We start from the raw sequence: 24,845 nt of genomic DNA on the forward strand, positions 1-24,845 counted from the left end.
AATGACTTTGCAAGTTCAAAAGTGCCCTGATTTGTAAATATGGGCCACATTTTAGCTATCTAGTTTGCTAATGGTTGCCACTTTTATTTAGATGCCAGGTCCTTATTTTGTCCCAGTCCAACACTGATGCTAACTGTTAGAAATACTCAAGAAGAAGATAACTCATTGTCATCCATATGGTTTTCACCAAGTTCAGCAAGAAATAACAGGCATTTTCTGCCTGCTCTGAGGGGCCTGGATAGGTGCTAGGGGTAGGAGTCAGGTTTCTGGGGTCAAGACAGGCCTATTCCTTTGTGGGGGAGAATTGCTCCCAACCCTTGTACTGCTGCAGAAGTAGGGCAGGGACTAGGCTGGGATGCTACCCAGAGCACCCGCTGCAGTAAATATAGGGCCAGCGTTGCCACTTTGTAAACACTTAACACTATGCCTGCTTCAGGCATAATGTATGCAAGGGGGGCGTTCCCTCATTAGGGGGCCTGCAAAAAATGGTGCAGTGGAAGTTAATTCACTGTGCCATTTATAGCAGCATTTTTAAAGCCTGCACAGAGCAGGCATTAAAAGGAGGCACACAATTATTTTTTATAGGCCTCTATGTACTTTGCAGGATTAGCGCCAGCATTTTTGGCACTAATCCTGCAAAGAACATCAAATGATGTTGTCCAGAAAGTGGTCCTTCCATACTCTCTGCAAACAGCAGCAGCATCAAGGGCTAAAAAAAACCCTTGCCCGCAGCACTCCTGGCACCCTCACCGAGACCTGCCGCCCTCCATCCTGGGACCCGGCCTAGAGCCATGCGCGGAGCTGCTAGCTCAATTTTGGAGTGCAGCCGAACCAGGCAAGGCCGGCGCCCGATGTCAGCACAAACTGACAAACCCACCCCCGGACCGGAGGAATATCCAGGGGCATCAACTACTCAGTGGACGGGAAAAGCACTCCTCTCATGCTTGAACACCGCCAGTGTGCCCTGAACATCTGAGCCATCACATCACAGACCGCAGGGCACTTCCGGATAGACCCGGATCAGCGACAGCCCTCACCGGCTTGGTTCCTAACACCAGGCCAGACAGGTGAGCCCCAACCTACCCGGCCCCCTGTGGCTGCATGTGAGAAAGTCAGGAAAGGGGAGGGCCTTGAACACTTGACCTCATGACCTCCATCCTCACGAACACAATACGATTTGCATAAGGGGGCACCCAGGTCATAGCATCACCTCAAACTCCATGATATTGTCTCCCCGCAGGCCCCACTCACCCCCAGACACCAATACCTGGAGAAGATGAAGGGGATCCACCCGCCCAAGCGGGCCTGGAGTAACGGTGTCCAGGGCCATAGAGGGACACAGTAGACAACCGGTCACCCTCCTTGGCTGACCATATCCATGAAGTGAATAAGCTCAATGACCACAATGATCACAATGCATCAAACGGGGAAGACCATGTAGGATCCCCCATTATAATTGAAGCCTGCTTTATTACCATTTCCTCCGTCGCCACAACTGGGTGCCTCCAGTCTTTCTCAGCGACAACCGTGTCCGTCTGGCACGGGCCGCAGCCTGCTCTCGCAACCCACTGGCACCACACCCACTCCCAATGGCAACGTCTGGAACTCTACCAAATGGGAGAAGGGAGACCAGCACCCTCACCATTACTCCCTGCTAGGTAATGGGTCTATAATTGTTGCAGCCACCCCCACCCTGCCGCAGTAATAACTCAGGGATACACCTAACCGAGTCTCCCTTCCCATACCGAACCAACTCCCTATCTCTCTGCCAAAGGTGAAGCCCAGCTCACCCTTATCTGCCTTACCAGCTCCGGGACCACACTTTCTACCAGGCAGGACCCATTTGGCCACCCAACCATGCTGCCTGCTTCTGCCATGTGCAGCCTCAAGCCTAAGAACTGCAAGACCTATCTAGTGGCTCTACCTGAGGGCAACTAAGTATATGGGACACTTCATGGATTCAGACCTCAGTACCTACACAGCACGCCACATCGCCTGATAAAACGTGGTGAGTCAAGTCCCTGCCACCCTCTCTGCCCCACTCAAAGGTATGCCCTCCGCGGTAGCGAAGACATAGGAAAACAAAGCCCGGGGACAAACCTGCCCACCAATGGCCCTTATCTGAGGCCCTCTCCCATCAACGGCCTACGCCTACCCAGTCCACACCTCCTATCTCGGATGCACCGGGCGCCTCTGCAGCATCCAAATCGGTAGTCTTAATGGAACACATTCTCCAGGAGATCACATCGGTCAGCAGTAGACTAGAGGGCATGGACACCATGATCTCTGAGTTAGCCACGGAATCCAGTTCCATCTGTTACGATATTGCTGGATTTCATGACAAGATGGTGGTAATGGAACACCACCTCACACTCATGGAAGACAAACTTAATTTGGTTCCAGACACAGATCAAGAGCTGTAATATCTCTGCAATGAGCTAACGGACCTTGAAGACAAGAGTCTCAGGGAAAATGTCTGTTTCTTTGGATTCCCAGAATTAGCGGAAGGTACCGACATCAGGGCCTTCCTCAGAGATGCTCTCCCTACCCTCACTGGCCTCACGTTCTCTCCTCCCCTGGAGCTTCAGCCAGCACATAGGATGTGTTCCCATCGCAAAGACCATGATGAGAGACAGCGCCCCATTATTGCCTGCTTTCCATGCCATGAACAAATGCAGCAGCTACTGACTGCTGCTCTCACTCATGGGCCATATGATTATAAGGACCACAAACTATGTATTTCTCCCGACTTCTTCCGTGACACCAATGACATACGGACATCATTCCTGGCTCTTAGACCGCAGCTGCGATAGTTGAATATCAAATTTGGCCCATTTGAACCTGTACGCCTCTGGATCACGAAAGATGGTAAATCTAAAGACTTTTATGACCTGCAGTCACTATGCCTACTTCTGGATGACCTAATAACCCGCCTGATGGATATCATGGATATCTCACCTTATGACGCCCAGACTACCCCACCCTCACAGGACACACCCTTCCACTCCCCACTCACATGTTGGACACCCAACCACAAGCGTGACAGACCCATGGAACGACCTCCTAGGTCGCAAGATGGCAGAGACGCAGCTCTCCAGGCAGTAGCAGCCCTCACCCAAGACCAAAGTAGGGACAAATCCAGATCCCCATCGAAGCCCACGTCTGCAGGAGACTGAGAGCGGACCACCATGGGAGTCACACTGTTGATGAGGCGGTGCCTCCCCCTTATCGACTCCCACTATTGGTCAGCTAAGTTCAAGATCACTGCATGCATAAAACCGTTGACTGTACGGCCCTACGTGTCCTCTCCCCATACTTACCTCCTCACACGGTGTGATAGGGTAGGTCACAGACACCCACGATACCTCTCTTGGACTCACTATTGGGCTCTAGTTTTGTATTTTCTGTAAGTTTTACTGTAAACTTGATTCTGTGTGCAATGTTTCTGCATTCCAAAGCACTGTTTCAGGCAGCTGTTGGCGTACCATTACTGGGCATGGATTTTTGGCGTTCATATAGTTTGGTTGCATATGTCAATAACATTTTTATACAGTTGACTCTATTAACAAAGTCTTAAGGGGCACAGCCTTCATGACCCAGCTCTGTATGCTCTGGGCCCAGCCAGGAGGTCAGGCCTTACCCTCTGCATACCCGTGGGCTACTGCATCCATGACTGCAGGCATCCAACTTATCTCTGCCCCCCCTTGCTTCATGCCTCCTCCCTTGCCCCATGCTTCTTCCCTCTATGGCTGGCTGCAACTGCACATGTCAGCCCATGACCTCCTCCCCAAGAGGACATATTTTGACCCCTGCTCCTATACCCACCACCGGGGGACCAACACCCGACCTATGGTCCTAATACCTCCACACAACTGTAATGCCGATCACTACCCACCACCAGGCACCCAGTGTACACCGGTGCAGCACTTCACCTGACCTCATTGGCTAATGCCCCGCAAGCCCTACACTTCACCTCCGGCTGACACACTGTCCCACACCCATACCGTGGAATGCCTGCATCTGCCCAACACACACCCATCAGGGGACCTGTCATTCCTACTGACCTCTCTCATTCCCAGGCAAATCCGACTCCCACCAGCTCTACTGTCACTTTTTAGATTAGATATACCCTTCTTATTGTGCTACCTTCCCTCTGCCCGCTAGCTGGAGACCTTTGGCACGTGAGCTGCACAAGTTTAGGCCTGCAGTTAAAAGTTCCTCGGCCCGAGCCAGGGTGAGCTCCTTGCCCCAGAGCCACTTTACTGCTTTTCTACCTCCTCTGCTTTCCCCTCTTCCCAACCACTTAGCCTATTATATCACCCCCCATCTTCACTGTACCTCACACCCTTTCCCACACTGCCAGAAGCAGTGGACACCTCTGCCCCCTAGATGACCGAGGGATTCCATGTGTGTGCCCTCTCCCCACTGCACCAACCCCCACCCCATACCCTTGCCTTTTGCTCAAGACCCCCTCCCTGCTGGCCTGCTTCTTCTGTTGTCCCGATGTCCTGCACAAATCCTGCACCACTCCCCACTCTGAACATAATCTCTTGGAACGTTCATGGCCTTGCACACTATATCAAATGAAAAAAAATATTGGCCTGTATACAATTCCAACGGGTAGAAATTGTCCTGTTATAAGAAACCCACTTCTCCCAACAGGAATCCGAGAAACTCTGCCGCAACTGGGTGAGCCAGACAACATATAGTAGCTACCTAATAGCCTATGCACAGGAAACAGGCTTGAACAGGAAATGCGGCATTGCTATCCTTCTATGAAGGACGCTGCCCTTCACTGTCCTAAAAATATGGACCACCACAGCAGATACGCTCTTGCCAAACTGAAGGTGGGCAAACATATACTATGCACTGGCTCAGTTTACACCCCTACAGGAACCAAACACTCTTTCCTCCTCTAACTCAACTGCCTATTGACAGAAATCAGGGCAACACACTTCCTCCTGGGAGGGGACTAGAACCAAGCCCCGGACTCCGTACTTGACTGCACTGGCCCATTAGGCCTTTGTAACCAGGCCGACCGGGTTCTCCTGAGTGATGTCAAGTCAGACCATGGCCCAGTGGACCACTGCCACCTAGCCCACCCAACGGATAAGGAATACACATTCATTTCCCTGGTCCATGGTACTCAATCCACAACATTCTATGTCCTGGTCTCTCAGAAAACTGTCGCCCTGATCTGGGCCTCTCAAATCCTTGCAGCAGCACTGTCTAACCACTCTCCCATCCTCCGTGCCATAGAACAGGGCCTCACCTCCCCGGGCTGCAAACCATGGTGATTGAATATCTCGCACTACTGCACGCCCCAAGGCAAAGCCCAAGTGCGTTCCCACATCTCCACATTTCTCGACGAGAACAGAGGCTCGGTTTCATCACGTAGTACCCTGTGGGCTGCCGCAAAAGAAAAATTCTCAGCCAAATGATGAGGGATGAAGCCATTGCCAACACCCACAGGCGCTCCCAACAGAAAGAACTGGAAGAAATTATAGCAAACCTTATGTGCCTCTTTACTGCAGATCCCTCCCCCACCACCCGCCGTAGACTGGAGCAGGCCAAAATGGATCTAAATGCTCTTTTCAACCTCCAAAGCAGAGTTCGCCCTCCTAAGAATGAAGGAACACCACTAAGAACATGGGAAAAAGGTGAGCCTCTTCCTGGCAGCACAGTTGCGGCAACAGGAAGCAGCTCTAGCCATACCAGCCATCCACTCCCCAAAAGAAGACATTGTCACTTGTCCTCACGACATAGTACGTGCATTTGCAGATTTCTATAGGTCCCTATATACCCCTGAAACTACAGAGGACCCGGTATGACTCTCTGCATTTTTGAAGGGCATACACTTACCCAAACTCAACAATGAAGGCAGGCACCTACTGGAAGGTGAGATTCCCAGCAGAATTCTACAAATGGGCTGGAGCGGACGTGTTGGACACTTTATAAGAGGCCTTTTGGGACACAGAGAAAGCTGCCTCTCTTGTCCCCATCTCTAACAAGGCAACCATTGCAGTCCTCCCCAAAAAGGGAAAGAATCCACTGTTTTATGGTACCTATAGGCCAATATCCCTCCTGAATGGCGATATCAAAATACTGGTGTGAGTGCTTGCAGCCCACCCATAGAAAGTTATTCCATCTCTCATACATCATACACAGGTGGGATTTGTACCAGGCTGATCTTCCCGAAAACACCTCTCTTCCCTGGCACACACTTTGTGGTCGGCAAAAGACCTGGACATTGAAGCCATTGCCCTGTCTCTGGAGGTAGAAAACACATTTCACAGGATTAAGTGGTGGTACCTCTCTGAAGTCCCATGAGACTTCAGCCTAGCTGAAGATTTAATTGCCTAGGTTCGCTGGCTATATGATTCATCCACAGCACAGGTGAACTGTGGTGGTTTTTTAACAGACATGGAACCCACCAGGGTTGCCCACTCTCCCCTCTTCTATTCTTCCTTGCCATGGAACCACTGGCGGCCACCATTCGACATGAACCACTCATGTCAGGCATACCCTACCAGGAGGCAAATCCACCAACTATCTGTATGCAGATGACATCCTGCTTACCCTAACGGACCTACCGTTCTCGCTCCCAAAACTCAGGGACATACTCACTGGTTTTGCAACACTGACAGGCTACAATGTAAACTGGTCAAGAGTAAGGGATTACCCCTCTCCCGAATGACCACCAAAACAGCTATAATGAACCTCCCAGTCAGCTGGATGCCATCCCACCTTAAGTACTTAGATATCTACATTAACAAAGGTATTGAACGCATCATAATGGACAACTTAGATCCCCTGCTTGCAAGAACGCAGCAGGACTTTGCCAAGTATTTGCAATTATGCCTTCCCCTATGGGGAAGGGTTCAAACCTTGTGCATGGTGATGTTACCTTGTTTCACCTATGTCCTAGGCATGCTGCCCTTGCTGACTCCTCTCCCTATATTATATTCCATAAACAAGAACATACGAGTCGTCATATGGGGATCACCTCGACCCCATGACAAGTCCCAAATTGATGACATATTGCTCATGCGATGGCTTGGGCATCCCCTCCACACAGCACTATGTCCTGCCCCTCCATCTAGCACTGCAGGCATGCATGCTCCCTAGGATGAAAGATCCGCCATGGTGGGTTCATGGAGAATGCACACTTTTGCATAGCTCACAGGGATTGAGTCCAATCTGTGTCACTGGGAACTCTACGCTATGACCCCGTAACCCAATGGTGCAAGCTATAGTGAAGTCCTGGCGTTGGGTTCACCGCCTGCTGGGAGTTGATGCACACCTCGACAAACAAGCTCCCATATGGAGCAATGCCAGACTCTGAATCGGTGGATGAATTTTGGACTGGAGGGAATGGCACGCTGCAGGCGTCACCTACCTGGTCCAGATCATTGCCTATGGCTCCCTCAAAACTTTCGCCTCACTGTGTGAGGAATACGACCTCCCCCTACAGCAAGCCTGGAGACACGTACAATTACAGCACTGCCTCCATCAATGCACGAGGCCCCACCAATGGTCCTTACATTGCTCCCAGATAGACTCCTATCTGCGAACCTGGGGCCAATTCCGAGGGCTAATGTCTGGACTCCATGCCTTCTTGATTCATCCCTTCTTCTCTCTCCCCCTTTTGAAAAATCTCCGTACCTCATGGCAACTGAAACTGCAAAAGGAATTCACCATGGAAGACTAGGCAGAGCTCATAGAAGCCCGAGACCGTGGCACACAGGAAGCATAGATGACATTTTGTCTCTTTAAAACACTTCTCTATTGGTACTGGATGCCAGTTAAACTGCGAGAAGCGGGCCTCTTGCCCCACACCAACTGCTGGCACTGTCCTCACACTCCCTGTGACCTAATGCACATCATATTGGACTGGTCTTCTATTACACCCTATTGGGAAGCGGTGGGGAGAACATTATGTGAGTCTATAACCCTTCATGTTCCACTATCCCGCCCGGTGATTCTCTTGCAAGGGCTCCTCTGACCTGACTAGTCTGCAGTCTTGACTCTTTCACACAGTGCTCACCACAGCCAAACTCTGGATTCTTTGGCCCTGGCACTCTCCACCCCCCACCCCCTCTACCTGATGCACGGCTCACGGCCATGTACCAGACAGCGACCTATGAAAGACGGGACTGATGTTTTTCTACAAACTTGAACCCCCTTCCTCCAGGCAGAGGAGGAATAACCACCTCAACCTACTCCCCACCCACTCCACATCCCCTACCGCCTCCCTTCCTTTTCTCGGTCACCTTCCGTCTCCCTCCCTCCCCCGCTGCTTCCTTAACGTTCTTCCTCACTTCCCTCCCTTATTCCCATACCCACTCCGCCACACACCCCGACACATCCTACCCTGCACTATGTCCCCGACCATATTTTACCATCCACACTCCACACACTTGCCCACGCATACTCCCATCTACATTCTACCCCCTCCCACCATCTGTAACGAGGTACATATCTCCCCACCTTTCACCCCACTGCATACCCTGCTTAATCCTCAACCCTGGGACACACAACCGCAGAGTAACTTCACAACCCAGTAACCCTCTCACCCCATTGTTTCAGTAAGTTCTTGCTCTGTTAGCCGTCTGACTGAATACCCAACGGCTGGAACTCTTTAATGCGCAGCACTATTACACCCCCCTCTTAGTTTCCCCTCCACCCACTCCCCCATTACTTGAGAGTCTGCAACAATCACCAGGAACGGTCTAGTCCTTACCCAATATCCCCCCTTACATAGGCCCATGACACTACCAAAGGGCCCAAAATACCCTGTACTTTGTCATCTGTAGGACATACAAGGACCCTCTTCTTCTGATCATGCTTTATACTGCATTGCGTTGGGGATAATTCTACATACGCCCCTCCAGGTTCATTCGACATCTGCGCTATTTCCTGCATAAACCCAAACCGGGATTACAATTTCAACAGGCCTCACGGTTTCTTGTTATTACATGTAATCATGACTGTTTCCTCCTCATTATGATGTATCCCACCTCATGTTTAGATGTTATATCTAATAAAGAATGATGACACACAAAAAATAAACAGTTGTGCAGTGTGCATGATTTCCCTCTTTCATTCTGTGATTTACTTTTTGTCATAAATAAACAAAATGGTCCTCTTTCAATGGTACTGTTAATTTTTTTGTAACAAGAATGTGTTGTGATGTAACCTATTAGAAGATGCCACCTACTAGAGGTGCCCCTCTAGGGGCACCATACTGTAATGTCAGTGCCCTGTTAAGATGGAATCTGGGGTATGAGGATTCTGGAATGTTGGGTTTAAATGCTAGCGAAGCCTTTGGTTTAGGACGTATTTGCGGCTGTTCCCCAGATGTTTTGTGTCAGGGTCATATAATACAATAAACTTAACTGGTGGTTTAATGGACATCATCCAAACAATAATTTTTACAAAATTGACGATGAGGATGGCATCCAAACCCACTTGTGCAAAGCACAATAGATCACAGTTTTCCTTTTTTATACCATACTGTACTGACAGATATACCAGCTTCAAGAAATATTTGGAATCTTTCCCCTCCTCAACCATTTCTACCCACTTCTGGAGAATCAACATTAAAATGGATAAATAGAGATATAATATGAATTATATCTCTACTTTTGAGGATGATGAGGCTCTTACGGCAGAAAATAAAAATAAAATACTCTTGCACTGTTTGGGTCGTGGAGGTTTAAAGATTTATAATCACATTGGGAAAAAAGAAAGACCTGAAGGCCAAAGAGATGTATTTTCCAATGCAGAAGGTTTAGATACTTACTTTAAACTCACTGTGTTCATTGCAGTAGGCCGTTATGAATTCTTTCACAGGAATCAAGGAAAGGAGGAGACCATAGAGGATTTTGTGTCTTCCTTAAAAAATCTGGCAATGCCATTTTTGGTAATTTTCACAATAAACCCACCTGTGACCAAATTGCAATGCATGCGGCTAATTCCAGAATGCAGGATAATCTATCCCACCTGCAACTAGTAGAAAATGCAATAGATGTGGGAGTAGCAAACATAATGATAAAAAAGGTCCGGCAAACAAGCAGAAATGCTCTACATGTGGGATTATGGGTCATTTTTAAAAATGTTGCCAGAGGAAAGTAGGGAGCTCTGTTAAGATTGAAGTTCCTGATATTGAGTTTCACTCCAGTTCTTCTGATGATTTAGAGCTAAGTATGTGTGTCTTGAACATAGATATGGATATTCTGTGCGTGGATGGAAAGAAAAAGAAACCTATGTGTGAAATATCTATTGGGGTTGTGGACATTTCCTTCTTGGTGAACTCGGGCTCACCATACGCTATAGTGAATATGAAAGTGTGGTATGATAGGTTTGTTTCAACACTGGGAGAAAATTTAGAACAACCCAGCATTGCACCTAGGACATTCATGGGTGAGCCCATTGACATGGTTGGGTATAGGAAGCTGTCATTTAAGTTTAAGGACAGAAAAACAAATGTCAAATTGTACATTTCTTTCACTGGGCCATCAGTCCTGGATCGGTTTTGCTACTACAACTGGAGGATAAATTTAGTCTGATTATTTCAAAGAAATTTCCTAAGGTATTTTTTGGGGAAAATATGGAAACTCAAGGGTTTCCAATACGAAATATAGTTGAAGCCTGAGGCAGTATCACACATACATACATAAGGTTAGGAATATTCAATTTTCAGTGAAAGATGATGTAGAGAAAGAACAAAAAAAATTATAAGGAGTTGGTATTATAGAACAAGTCAAATCCTCAGAGTGGGTGTCACCCTTGGTGGTGGCTAAAGGTGCTATTGGCAAATTGAGATTATGCATAGACCTCAGAGATTTCTATTAAAACATTTTGGTCATCCAGATCCCTTTCCCTAGGATCAGTGAGATGCCTAGGGTGTGAAATGGTTTTCTTTGATGAATTTGACTGCTGCATACCATCATGTTCCCTTGCACCTCAATAGCAAAAGCCTCCCTACTTTCGTGACCCCATTTGTTTTTTTAGGTTCAACAGAGTACCTTTTGATCTAGCCTCTGTGCCAGCCATGTTCCAGAGACGTATGCATAAAACGTTCAACACTGTCAAAAACCTGTTATTTTTTCAAGATGATATTGTAGTAATGGGTAAAACCAGAGAAAAACATGTTCGTAAACTCATGCAAGTACTGAGAATCCTTGAACAAAAGGGTTTGTCAGCAGAATTCAGTGAGTGTAGGTTTGTGAAGGAACAAGTCATGTATCTTGTTCAAGAGATCACTGGAAAGGAATCAAATCTAAAAATGATTTGTTAGAAGCAATCAGGGAAGCACCGACATCAAAGAATAAAGATGATGTATGAGCATTTTTGGGGCTGGTGGAATTGTTTTCTAATCTTGCGATGGATTTCTCTACAAAAACAGATGAGTTAAGACAATTACTTAAGTTGAGAATCAAATTTGAGTGGTCCGATCAGTGTGTGAAGGCATTCCTGTCCATTAAGCCCGGCATTTGCAATGACATGCCTTTGCAGGGTTTTGATCTGGCTTTACGCAGTTTTAGTTACTATGGATGCTAGTGGTTGAGGCATTGGGGCTGTCCTATCACACAAAGATACACCCAAAGGGGAAAAAAGCACTGCATTTGCTTCTAATTTAGTAACCGAGATACAGGAGCAATTTTCTGTGATAGAGTGAGAGGCACTTGCATGTGTTTGGGGCTTCAAACATTTCAGGCACTATATTTGGGAGAAGAAGATCACATGACACAGCCATCATAAACCACTCACAAAGGTTTTAACCACTGAAGGTTTATGTAATGCATGCCTGTGCACTTACTTGATTACAATTATGGTGTGCAATATACGCCTGGTTTGCCGAATGTGGTGGCAGATTTCTTAAGCTGCATGCCATTACCCTTAAAAGGGGTGAGTGAGAATGAGTTGGATGCATTTTGTGTTGCTAACATTTTGGATGAAATTACAGGTATTACTGAGAAAGATTGGGTGAATGCTCAAAACCTGGACAAAAATCTTGTAGAGGTTAACAAGAGTATTACCGAAGGGTGGTTGGAAAAAAACATGTACAGAAAAATTAAGTGGCATTTTGGGAGTTGTCCTTTGAAGGAGCGTTAGTTATGAGAAAAGAGAGAGTAGTCACTGCTCAAAGCCTAAGACCTAAACTTTTGGAAATTCTAAACATTTGGAAATTTGCCAGAGAGGGCATTTAGGCATTGGAGAAACTAAGGTCCTCATTATGACCCTGGCGGTACAGAACCGCCAGGGTCAACGGGGGCGGGAGTACCGCCGACAGGCCGGCGGTGCTCCCTTGGGCATTCCGACCGCGGCGGTAATGCCGCGGTCGGACCGGGACAACTGGCGGTCTCCTGCCAGTTTCCCGCTGCCCAAATGAATCCTCCAAGGCGGCGCAGCATGCTGCGCCGCCTTGGGGATTCTGACACTTCCTACCGCCATCCTGTTCCGGGCGGTTCGCCCGCCAGGAACAGGATGGCGGTAGGGGGTGTCGCGGGGCCCCTGGGGGCCCCTGCAGTGCCCATGCCAATGGCATGGGCACTGCAGGGGCCCCCGTAAGAGGGCCCCGCTAGTATTTCACTGTCCGCATAGCAGACAGTGAAATACGCGACGGGTGCAGTAGCACCCGTCGCACCTTCCCACTCCGCCGGCTCGATTACGAGCCGGCTTCATGGTGGGAAGGTCGTTTTCCCCTGGGCTGGCGGGCGGCCTTTCGGCGGCCACCCGCCAGCCCAGGGGAAAAGTCAAAATACCCACCGCGGTCTTGCGACCGCGGTACGGTATTTTGACGGCGGGACTTTGGCGGGCGGCCTCCGCCGCCCGCCAAGGTCCGAATGAGGGCCTAAGTGTCTTATTTACAACCCCCAGTACGCTGCTGTAATGCCACTTTTAGTAACGGTCTGCTGTCCCACTCTGCAGGGCTATACTTACAAGTTCACGTGAAGGCACCCTGCGTAGCTTTTCATGGCCTTGTAAATATGGACTGAGGCAACGCAGTTAAGTCACTGCGTTAGGGGCGTGTCCAAGATGGTGACGTGAGAAGTCGCTCGGCTGAGAGCTCCGCTCGTGGCCCTCTACAAATATCCTGAAAACACCTGATTCCTGGTCTCCCGGACGCAGCCAAACAGTGGCAGTTGCACCGGGGATCCCGCTGCTCCTGGAGGCTGCGAACGGTGTCGCGCACTGACTTGCGGGAGCCGGACTGAGAGGGCCTTCGCCGAATCCGGCTGGGGCCTGGCGCTGGCCATTCGCATGAGCCGAGGCCGACGCGCCTGCGAAAATAAAACATCGGTGCCGGGAGGGCACAGCAGGTGACCAGCCCCTACCTCGAGCTGGCGCTGCCGCTATCCCGGGGGCACGGGAGTGAGTGGAGCCCCGATGATATTAAAACGAACGGACGTCACAAGCGCTAACTAAACAAAATCAAGATCAGAGGTACAAGGGAATTCCAAAAAAGATCGGACAAGGTAAGTAGGGCGAAACGAAAGACGCTTTTCTCTGTCGCTTCCACTGCCAAAATCATCGCAGTGGATCATCGACCGTGAATTTCAGAGCGGATTATGACTTTGGATAATGCGCAGTGTTTGCGTGGAGACTGAGAGGTGCTAGTGTGAGTTGATGCTTCCTTGACTTATTTTTGAGAACTGCCTACGCTTGGGGGCTACTAACTGTGTCCGGTGGTGCGTGAATAACATAGAACTTTGCGGGTGGGTGCTGCACCGGGTGGAACTGAGGCCTCGTGGATGCGAGGCGTGACGCACCCGTCACCGGAAGGCATAGTGGAGGAACATGGGCAACGAGGTGACGACCCGCGAACGGGAGTTCGCTCTGGGGACATCGAGGATTGGGGAGCAGCAACTGGACCTGATCCAGCGGGGTGCCGCAGGAGGGCCTTTTCAGCACACCCCGCTGAGAGTGATTGACGGCCTAGGGTGAACCCCCCACCAGAAATTATTGGCACAAAACTTAAAACTTAAGTGAGTTCACATATCCAGGGCAAATACAACCAGTTGCTCTCCAACACACTTAACTGTGTAAAAATCTGGGCCCTCACCACGAACTAGCGCAACGGCACCATGGCGAAGCTATTCCAGCTCCAGCGGGGGTGAGTGACTGTGATCTCCTTGCTACGGGGCTCTCCGAGATCAATCAAGCAATGTTCAAACCACAAACAATGATATGACTCAGAGAACTGACGGGCGCTTACTCGCCGCTATACATTTGAACTGTGGGTCATATAAAACACTAATCCAAATATAAATTTCAACTTGCAATTAATGTACAACGTGCCCCAACTCGATGCAAACATGGTGAAACCGAAGCGAGAAAGTACTGCAAGCTGTACTTGACACCAGAACTTCACTAGAAAGCAAAATAGACACAGTGGTGGCAGAAGTTAACATCATCCGCATGGAACATCGGAAACTGGCAGGGTCACCACAGTCAAAACATCCCTTGAAACGGCACAACCAGACATCGAAGAAATTAAACTCCGTCTCCAACATCAGGAATCCGAGATACAGCGACTACACAAATGCGTAGACGAAGCAGAGGGACGATCTTGCCGCAACAAGGTGAGATTCCTATGTTTCCCAGAGAAGATTGAGTTGCCCAACGCGGAGTCAATTTTAGAAAGTTGGCTATTAGAAACTTTATTAACACAAGACACTTCACCATTTCTGGTAGTAGAACGCGCACATCGAGTGCCAGGAGGCCCTCCCCGCCCGGGTGCCCCACCGCGCCCTCTGATTGCAAGATTTTTAAACTACTGGGATAGAGACCAGGTGTTGAGAGGCTTCCGCACGACAGGCCCAATAGATATCAAAAATGCCAAAATTACAGCATACCAAGACTATACAGCTGATGTTCAACGCAAGCACCCCACTTACTACTCAGCAAAGCAAATACTGCGAGAGAAAAACTATTCATATTCCCTAATGTATCGGGCAAGACTGCGCATGGTAGACGGAGACAGATCCCATATATTCCCAAGCTCAGAGGACGCATGGACTTGGATTCACATGAAGGGACTTGCAGATCCAACAACAGAACCCCAAGTACAAAAAGAATGGCTATCCAAACAACCATGCCGCAATAAAAGACAAAAACCAAGAGCTGAATCATCCCCAACCAAACCACAAGCAGCAGTCGAACAAGCCCGGGTCTTAAGAACTGTAAACAGATTCTCGTGCATACGATCACGACCCAATCAAGACAACAACGACTTGGGCTCTGATTCGGCAAGCAGTCACCGCGGTCCGCTATCATCGCCGCTGACCTCTGGCCCAGCATTTACTCCACGCTCGGCAGATGACCTCTGAGATGACACATTTAAGCTAAAATCATATAAACCCAAGCTTTTGCACTAAACCAAAGACACAGTAAGAGTAAAGCAGTCCCAACTCCCTCAAGAATTAAAGATGGATCGTCTGACCCACTCACGTCCTCTTAGGATGTGCAGATAATAGTCACACCTAGTAACAACCTGCAACAACATGTGCAAGACACTCACTAAAGCTCCACAAAGAAGCTATACCGGGAAACGTTAATACTCGCAAGGGCCACAACGCAAGAGCAATCTTCTGGATTACCCACCAACACCCCCCTAAACCTAATGGATTGCCGAATGGACCTAAAAGAAACCAAAGTTCGCTGTGGCACCAGTTGTGCCTGGCAGTTCACAATTAGATTAATAACTGTAAGTTGTATTCTTTTTTCTTCTTTCCCCCTTTCTCTAATATGCTCAACACCCAAACACGCACTCAGAGGGCGGTGGGCTCGAGGCGAGGCAGATAGGATCCCGGGATGGTCCGAGAATACCTCTAGAGCGGATACCACGCCACACACCGACTCACGGAAAATATGACGACAAATAATTTAATAACCTGGAATGTCAGGGGCCTAGCGAATATAACTAAAAGACGAAGAATACATGCCTACCTTAAACGCCATAAAATACATATCGCCATACTGCAAGAAACACATGAAACAGCACACGAATTGTGTGAAATTGGCAAGAGCTGGCTGGGCACAGTATACAGAACTAAAACATCAACATTCGCGAAGGGCGTCTTGATTTGGATTGCCCCCGGTGTCCCTTACACAACACAAGAAACCCACATAGATAATAATGGTAGACACGTCTGCCTGGTTGGAGAACTAGATGGGAAACAGCTAACAATAACAGGGATATACGCACCAAACACGGGACAAGGAGAGCTTCTTCGTATAACAACTACACAAATCCCATACGACCCGCACATACCAACTATCTGGGTGGGAGACTTTAATAGCATGATTGATGTGACAATGGACAGATCCCATCCCCCACTAAAAGGTGCCCAAAGCAGGAATTTGTCTTGAGTATTGGGACAATGGATACGAGAGAGGGAACTACACGATGTATGGCATTGTATACACCCCACAGATACAGAATATTCCTTCTACTCCCCATTACACCAACTCCATATGAGAATAGACCTGTTACTATGCTCAACCCGGTAACCCACAAGATACACAGCGCATCCTACATGGCCAGAACCTCATCAGACCATAACCCCCTAATCGCAAATCTTAAATGGGGCACACAACTTACACGCATCTCCACATGGCGCCTACAACCTACCCTACTATGTGATCCCCCCTTCTGAGATAAACAAGCGGAAGAAATAAAATCCTACTTTACAATCAACACAAAGTCAACGATGACACGAGCGACGGAATGGGATGGACACAAGGTAGTCATAAGGGGTATCTGTATGTCAATGACAGGTGGGGTTCGTCGTATGTTAACAGCAGAGCTACACAATATAGAAGGAGTAATACGCGACAAGGAGCGTGATTTGGCTAGTGGCAAAAGCAACACCATCGAATTAACCAATCTCCAAAAGCAATGGAACGCAACAGAAATTTGCCTACGCAAATTCGACTATAGACACTATACAGCACGACTGCATGCTGAGGGTGATCGCTCTAGCAGGATGCTAACATGGCTAGCAAAAGGCACACAAAGAACATCCCCTATAAATGACATTAGACTAGACACGGGTATGGTAATAAATACGCAATTAGAAATTAATGACGCTTTCAAACAGTATTATAGCACACTATACAGAGCTGAACCTCCCCCACACCCATCACAATTATCAGAGTTTCTCAACAGCATCCCATTAAAACAACTAAGGGGGTTATTACAACTTTGGAGGAGGTGTTAATCTGTCCCAAAAGTAACAGTAAAGTGACGGATATACCAAAAGCCGTATTACGAGTTCCATAGGATATAATGGTCACTTTACCGTCACTTTTGGGACGGATTAACACCTCCTCCAAAGTTGTAATAACCCCCTAAATGCGATACAAGTAACAGACCTAGATAAACCCATAGAAAAGGAGGAGATCCAGCAGGCAATACAGCAACTTGCCCACAATAAAACCCCGGGGACAGATGGGTTATCCATCGAATACTATCAGACCTTTACCCCATAAATAATCTCATCATACCAAACAATGCTACAAGAAACATATGAAACAGGGCGGCTTCCAGGATCACAACGCGAAGCAACAATAGTTGTCCTACATAAAAAAAGGCTGTGACGCCCTGGATGTCCGCTCCTACCGACCCCTGTCACTTCTAAACACAGACTATAAAATACTAGGTAAGGTATTAGCTAACCGACTCCTACCATTGCTGACCACTCTGATACACCCAGACCTGTCCGGCTTCATACCTGGGCATAACACTTTCATTAATATTAGGAACCTGCTACGAATAATGGCCGAGACTCCTGAAGCAGATCACTCCTGCGTGGCAGTGTCACTGAACATCGAGAAGGCCTTTGATACACTGGGCTGGCCCTTCTTGATGGTAACCTTAGGTAAAATGGGATTCGGTGCTGGCTTCATGCGCTGGATATCTATAATATACACCAGTCCCAAAGCAAGGGTCAAAATCGGGGCCATCATATCAGAGAAATATGACATAGACAGAGGCACATGCCAGGGATGCCCACTGTTGCCACTCCTGTTTGCATTAGCAATAGAACCACTAGCAGTAAGACTGCGGGGGGAGGCAGCGAAATGGGGCATCCCAGATGGAGAAGACTTCCGCATCGTCTCCTTGTATGCAGACGACGCATTAATATACTTACGCAATAACACTGAATCATTGCCACATATATTGCAACTGCTTAACAAATACGGGTCCCTGTCTGGCCTACGAGTTAACTGGGCTAAGTCATGCATATTCCCTATGCAACCACTACCAGAACCACACGCCAACATTACAGTTGACAATGACTTAAAATGGGAACACACTACCTTTAAATACCTGGGGGTCCAAATATACCACAGTGCCTCTGATCTAAAAGAGGGCAACTTAGACAGAGCGATCAGATCAGTAAAAGGGACTATGCCCTTCTGGTGCTCTCTGCCCCTCTCTCCTAAGGGCAGAGTGGCATTGATCAAAATGATCGTGCTCCCCCGATTGCTCTACTACTTTGCTGCACTGCCACTCATACTCCCTAAAATATTATTTTCACAATTAACCAAGTTACTGACTGAGTTGATATGGGCCAAAGGACGCAGGAGAGTAGCTATGACCAAGATTTGCCAACCAATAGAAAAAGGCGGCATGGGCGTACCACAGTTTGAACTATATTATGCAGCAGCACAGTTGCACTGGATTATGATTTGGCTACAAGACCCCTCAAACCCGGAGGCCCGTAAAGTAAGGTCATATTTGGGATACACCGACATTCTGGGTTGGCTCATTGGACGTGAATCCCCTTCTCCCCATAATAATGTGCTGATAATAATGGCTGATCGGATATGGAATCGATTTGTAATACGAGGCGTTCACACACCATTATACTCACCCAAGATCCCGCTATTAGCTATACCAGGGATAGATAAATTACAAGGTAGACTAGGCCTCATCCCATGGGTCACCAAGGGTGTACAACTGGTCAGCGACTTATTCGCAAACGAGCAGTTCATCTCCTACCTGGAATTAGCAGAAATGCATTCGTTAGGACCCGGTGGATTAATTATACACGGAGCACTTAAACACCTAATACGCACGACATGGGGCTGCGGAGACTCAGAGCCACCAACTTCACCTACTCTCCATGAATTTTTAACAGGCGCCGGTACACTATCAAGCATCTCCTGGATATACCATACGTTACAATCCTCTCCAGTAGAAACACAAACACAAGCTAAATCCAGATGGGACAGGTCCCTACAAACACCAGAAGACTGGACTATGGCCCTTTTAACAACACGCGAAATATCACGCAATGCCCGCTTTAGATATCCCCAACTTAACTATTTACACTAGACATACTTAACCCCGACTCGCATAAAACGCATGTTTCCACAGGCAACATCCGAATGCCCAAGGTGCGGAAACTTGGATGCGGACTTCCACCACATGACTTGGAGCTGCCCACCGCTACTTCACGTGTGGCACGCAGTTATGCAACAAATAGCCACGTGGCTGGGACTACCCCTAAACCCCACACCTGAATCATGTATATTAGGAATACGTCCTAGGCGTAATAAAGACAAACAAAAGCATAGATGTGCAGACTTAGCGTTTATTGTACTTAAACGACTTGTAGCGACACAATGGAAATCCCCTGGAGCACCAGGGACATGTAAGTGGACTGCAGAATTGATACACTGGACCAAAGCAGAGATACAAGTACTACATACACTCCGCGACCTTGGAATCGAGGTCAAGCACGCGGACACATGGTACACCTTCCTTGACCAGATACAAGAAAAAGATGACACCCGACCACTTTAGCATGTTAACATAATATTCATAGAAAAGATATAATCATACGACGTCCAGCCTGAGTGTTTCCCCACTTCTCATATCTCACCCCCCAGCGAATAATACATGTCCTCCTCCCTCCCCCCCACTGCTGACAACCGCGCGCGCACATTCACACCCTCAATCACTGAAGGAAAAAAAAAAAAAAAGTGCACCCACAAGTTCTAATTGAGCATCTTCCTCCTGTTACTATATTCCTTTCTGATATCCCTCTCAAGCCCCATCTCCCCAGTATTTCCCCAGTCTCTTCTTCTCTATAACAATTGTTTATTCTTCCTTTACTGAGCTATGACGCGCAACGTGTGTTATAAACATCCACAAATGTGTAAGTATTAAACTAAACAACTAAAGCATTGTACCTTCCAAGTGATGTAACTTGCAAAATAGAATGACAACATAAAATGTACGTTGAGAATAATCAAAAACTTTAATGAACAGATTTTTTAAAAAAAAAAGTCACTGCTTTGCCTCACCCGGCCTCACCCTGCGACAGGGTGGTGTCCCATAGGTGTTATGGTGGGTGTTCCCATGTACCACCCATGGCATTTGACACATTCCCAGATTTACAAGGTTTTGTAAACCTGGGAATGCATTGAACTACTCTTATTTCTCTTTGTTTTTTCCTTTGCCTATGTGTGCTACATTCTGCTGCACACATAGAAAAAGGAAAATGCCTCTCATGATTGTTTTTGTGCAGAATGTGTCCCTTCCTGCACAAAAACAACCATCCCTGCAATGCAGCAATCCTTGCATCATGGTGCAAAAGTGCCTGCATTGGCGCATTGCGCCCTTTGTGCACCAGTGCTGGGGAAAAGGACGGGAATATGCAGTATCTTATAGATACGGTGCATTCCTGCCCTTTTCTTTGGATTCAGGGCAGTGCAGAAAGATTCCTTGTGATGTTGCCCTGCGCCAAAACCTCATAAATGAGGCCCTAAGAGCTGAGTGAAGAGTTTACTGGTGACCAGGGCTAGCTTTAGAAATTTAAAGGAAAGTAAGGAATTCCATTCAATATGAGAATTCTGATAAGTCCCATACCACACTAAGACCACCAGAGAGTAGGAATTGATGTCACTGGTCCTGTGTAGGGAAATGGTAAACAGAAATACCTGATAGTGGTGGTAGATCATTTCACTAAGTGGCCTGAGATAGAGATCATGCACAAAGCTGATGTGACTAATAATGTTTTGTCTTTAGACAAAGTATTTCTGAAAGAAGGTTGCCCAAATGCATCCTAAGTGACAATGGTATCTAGTTTATGTCAGAAAATGTTAACAAAATGTTATCAGGTAAGGTATCGCACATAAAACTACTTTACTGTACCATCCTGCTGGAAATGGCGCGGTAGAAAGATTTAACTGTGTAATTAAAGGGATTATCCAACTGGCCAAAAACAATGAGTTGGGGTGGCGGAAGGAGTTGCTTTGCACAATCTCGGCTTACAGAATCACTCGGTGTGACTCTACGAGGTGAAGCCGTTTTAATTTGATGAGAGGAAGGACACCTGTTACCAAGGACAATGTGGGTTGGATGTTGACAACTAAAAAATCAACTGGTCACCAGAGGATGTTAAGCAAAAGTTGAAAAAGTATTATGACACTAAACATAAATGCAAGTCTGTGCACGTTGCAGTAGGTGACCAAGTAAGAGTAAAAACAAGTAGAATGTTGAAAGAAGGGCAAAGTCGCCTTTCACAACCATTAATTGTTGAAAAAGTCCCTTGTAACTCTGTACTGTTGAATCATAGAAAAGGTTGGCATCTTTCTTCTTTCTCTTTGTGTAAAGGGGAGGACAGGTTGTGTAATCAACAGGAGAACACACAACAAACCACCATAACCGGTTGACATGCCTGTTCTTTCATGGAAAACATGTGATTGGGTATCTGAGGGTGATGAGTGTGAATAGATGTGCACCCTGCTGTGCAACCCGGCTGGGCTTGAAATAGATGAAGAAACATCAGCAGGTGGGTCAGACTCAGATGGGTCCCCAGGCAGGGAAGAACAATTACAAGTAGTTAGCTTAGGACTGGACAATACATTGAGCAAGTTTGGTCAAGTTGTTTTTAGACCGAAAAAATGCATGATTATATTTGTGATTAGTAGGAATATTTAACATCTACAGTGTGCTACTACTTGTGGTATAAAGTGGAATGTAATTTACATGTTGTTCATGAATATGTACATTTGAATAGTAGTGATATTTTAGTTCTATCTAGTTATATCTACTGCATGGTGCACACGCTAATTGCAGGAGTTATGAATAATAAGACATTAGTACTAATTATGCAGCATGTTTATATTTTACAATATAGTTTTTCGTATGTTTTATACATGTTTATGTATTGATTATTTAGGCTACAGCTGGCCAAAGTTTAATTTAAATTTTGTGTATTAAAAGTGTATTAAAAGGAGGGAGGTGTGTTGTGATGTCACCTACTAGAAGTTGTCACCTACTAGAGGTGTCTCCCTATGGGCGCCATACCGTGATGTCAACATTCTGGTAAGATGGAATCTGGTGGGATGAGGATTCAGGAATGTTGAGGGTGAATGCTGGTGAAGCCTTCGGGATAGGATATATTTGTGGCTATTCTCCAGAGGTTTTGGGTCAGGGTCATATTAACCCCTTCTGTGCAGCTGACGTAGTGGTTAAGTCCTGCGGCACAGTGCTCCTGTGCTGAGGACGTAACCATTACGTCCTCGGTCCGGAGCCCGGAGGGAGCACTAGCTCTCCCTCCGTGGGGTTCCCACCCACCCCCCCAAGGCGGGGATGGAAGGGGAAGCCTTCCCCTTCCACCCGCCCACCCCTCCGTAATGACGTCAGCGCGCAATCTCACGCTGCCATCATTACCCACTGCCGGTCGCACTGGAAGCCATTTTCTTCCAGTGCGATCACAGGAGAACAGGTGAGTTTCTCCTCCGGCGGGTGGGGGGTTTGGGACAAAGAGGCACCGGGGGAAAGGAAAGGCTTTTCCTTTCCCCCCGGTGTCTCTTTGAGCATTCCTGCTGCCCGATCACATTGCGATCAGGCAGCAGGAATGCCCACTAGGCACCAGGGATTTTTTATTTGTATTTGCTGTAAAATGTTTTCATGTTTGGGAGCGGCCCCTTGGGCAAGGGTCGCTCCCATTTGGGGGGCATGTTTGTGTGGCCATTTCTGCCCCCCTTGGGGGCAGATCGGCCTAATATTTTCCACTAGACGCCAGGGATTTTTATTTTTTTGATGTTTGTAATGTTTTGCATTGGGGAACGGCCCCTTGGGAAAGGGTCGCTCCCATTTGGGGCATGTTTGTTGTGGCCATTTCTGCCCCCCCCCCAAGGGGGGCAGAAACCACTAGAACGCCAGGGATTTTTTAACATATTTATTTTTGTTGGGCATTTCTGCCCCCCTAGGGGGCAGATGGGCCTATTTGTTTTAGGCCCATCTGCCCCCAAGGGGGCCAGAAGCCACTTAGACACCAGGGTGTGTGTTAGTGGCGGGGGGGCACGTGTACCAAGGCCATTTCTGCCCCCTTGGGGACAGATCGGCCTATTATTTTTAGGCTCATCTGCCCCAAGGGGGGAAGAAACCACTAGAACGCCAGGGATTTTTTTTATATGTTTATTTATGTGGGGGGTGTCCCCTTGGGCAAGGGGCACCCCTCCCAAGGGGGGCATTGAACTGTTGGCCATTGCTTCCCCTCTTGGGGGCAGAAGACACTTAGACACCAGGGATAGTGTGCGTGTGTGTGTTAGTGGAGGGGGGCAACCCCTTGGGCAAGGGTCGCCCCCCCTTTGGGGGCACGTGTACCAAGGCCATTTCTGCCCCCCTTGGGGACAGATCAGCCTATTATTTTTAGGCTGATATGCCAGGGATTTTTTTTAAATATATTTATTTATGTGGGGGAGGGGTCCCCTTGGGCAAGGGGCACCCCCCCCCCAAGGGGGGCATTGAACTGTTGGCATTTCTGCCTCCCTTGGGGGCAGATGGGCCGTTTTTTTTTAGGCCCATCTGTCCCCAAGGGGGGGGGGCAAAAGTCACATAGGCACCAGGGATAGTGTGTGTGTGGTTTGTTTTTTGTTTGGGGGTGGGCCCATGGGCAAGGGTCGCTCCCCCTGGGGACACACTACTAAAGGTATTTTCTGCCCTCCTTGGGGCAGATAGGCCTATTTTTTAGTAGGCCCATCTGCCCCTATGGCAGAATCCACTTAGGCACCAATTTCTAAATGCTTGATGGTGGGATGTTTGTTAACTGACGAAGTATTTGCATTTGTGATAATTTCTTTCCTCCTTTTTATTCTAGTTCAAAGCTTTTGCTTTCTTTGCTGTGGCTCCTTGCAGTTTTGGCGGTGGTTGACCTGCGGTTTGCATAGTTGCATGTTTTAGGTAAGTAAAAACAATTTACTCCAAAGGAGTATTGTTTCCATGCATGAATGACATGTTTGTAGGTGGTGTACTAAATGCAGGTTTGTGTGAAATTGTCCTTAGATTTGTGCACAATGATATTTGTGTTGTCTTATTTCTAATTTGCTTTTCTTTCTTTCTTTTTAGTGGGATATCATTGGTGATTGCTGTGTCTGTGAAGAGTAGTTGCTGGTGATTCAAGCTTTTTCAGGCAAGTGAGCGGTATAGTTTTTGAGTTTATAACTCTTACTAATAAAGCTACACTTTATTACTTATCTTACACAGTGCTGGTTGTTGGTGGTGCATTTGTCCAGTTAATTTTCGTAGGAAAGATCATGGCTAGCCCCAGGATGACCGCTCAGCAGGTGGTTGGTATGCTTTTTGAGTCATTGTCTGATCATGATTATGAGACGGACTCTGCATCTGAGGCAGAGGAGGAAGTGAGAGATTCTGGCAGTGAAGTTTCTGTCGGAGAGGAATCTTTTGATGAGGAAGCCACACTCAGTGCAGATGAAGGGCCTGTTTCAGAGGAGGACACTGATGTGCCATTAGTGCAGCAACCTGGGGCTGAAAGGTTTCCCGTTAGAAGACCTGAACTCTGGGTTGCCCC

Source organism: Pleurodeles waltl, chromosome 3_1 (genome assembly GCF_031143425.1).
Source record: "Pleurodeles waltl isolate 20211129_DDA chromosome 3_1, aPleWal1.hap1.20221129, whole genome shotgun sequence".
NCBI lineage: Eukaryota > Metazoa > Chordata > Amphibia > Caudata > Salamandridae > Pleurodeles > Pleurodeles waltl.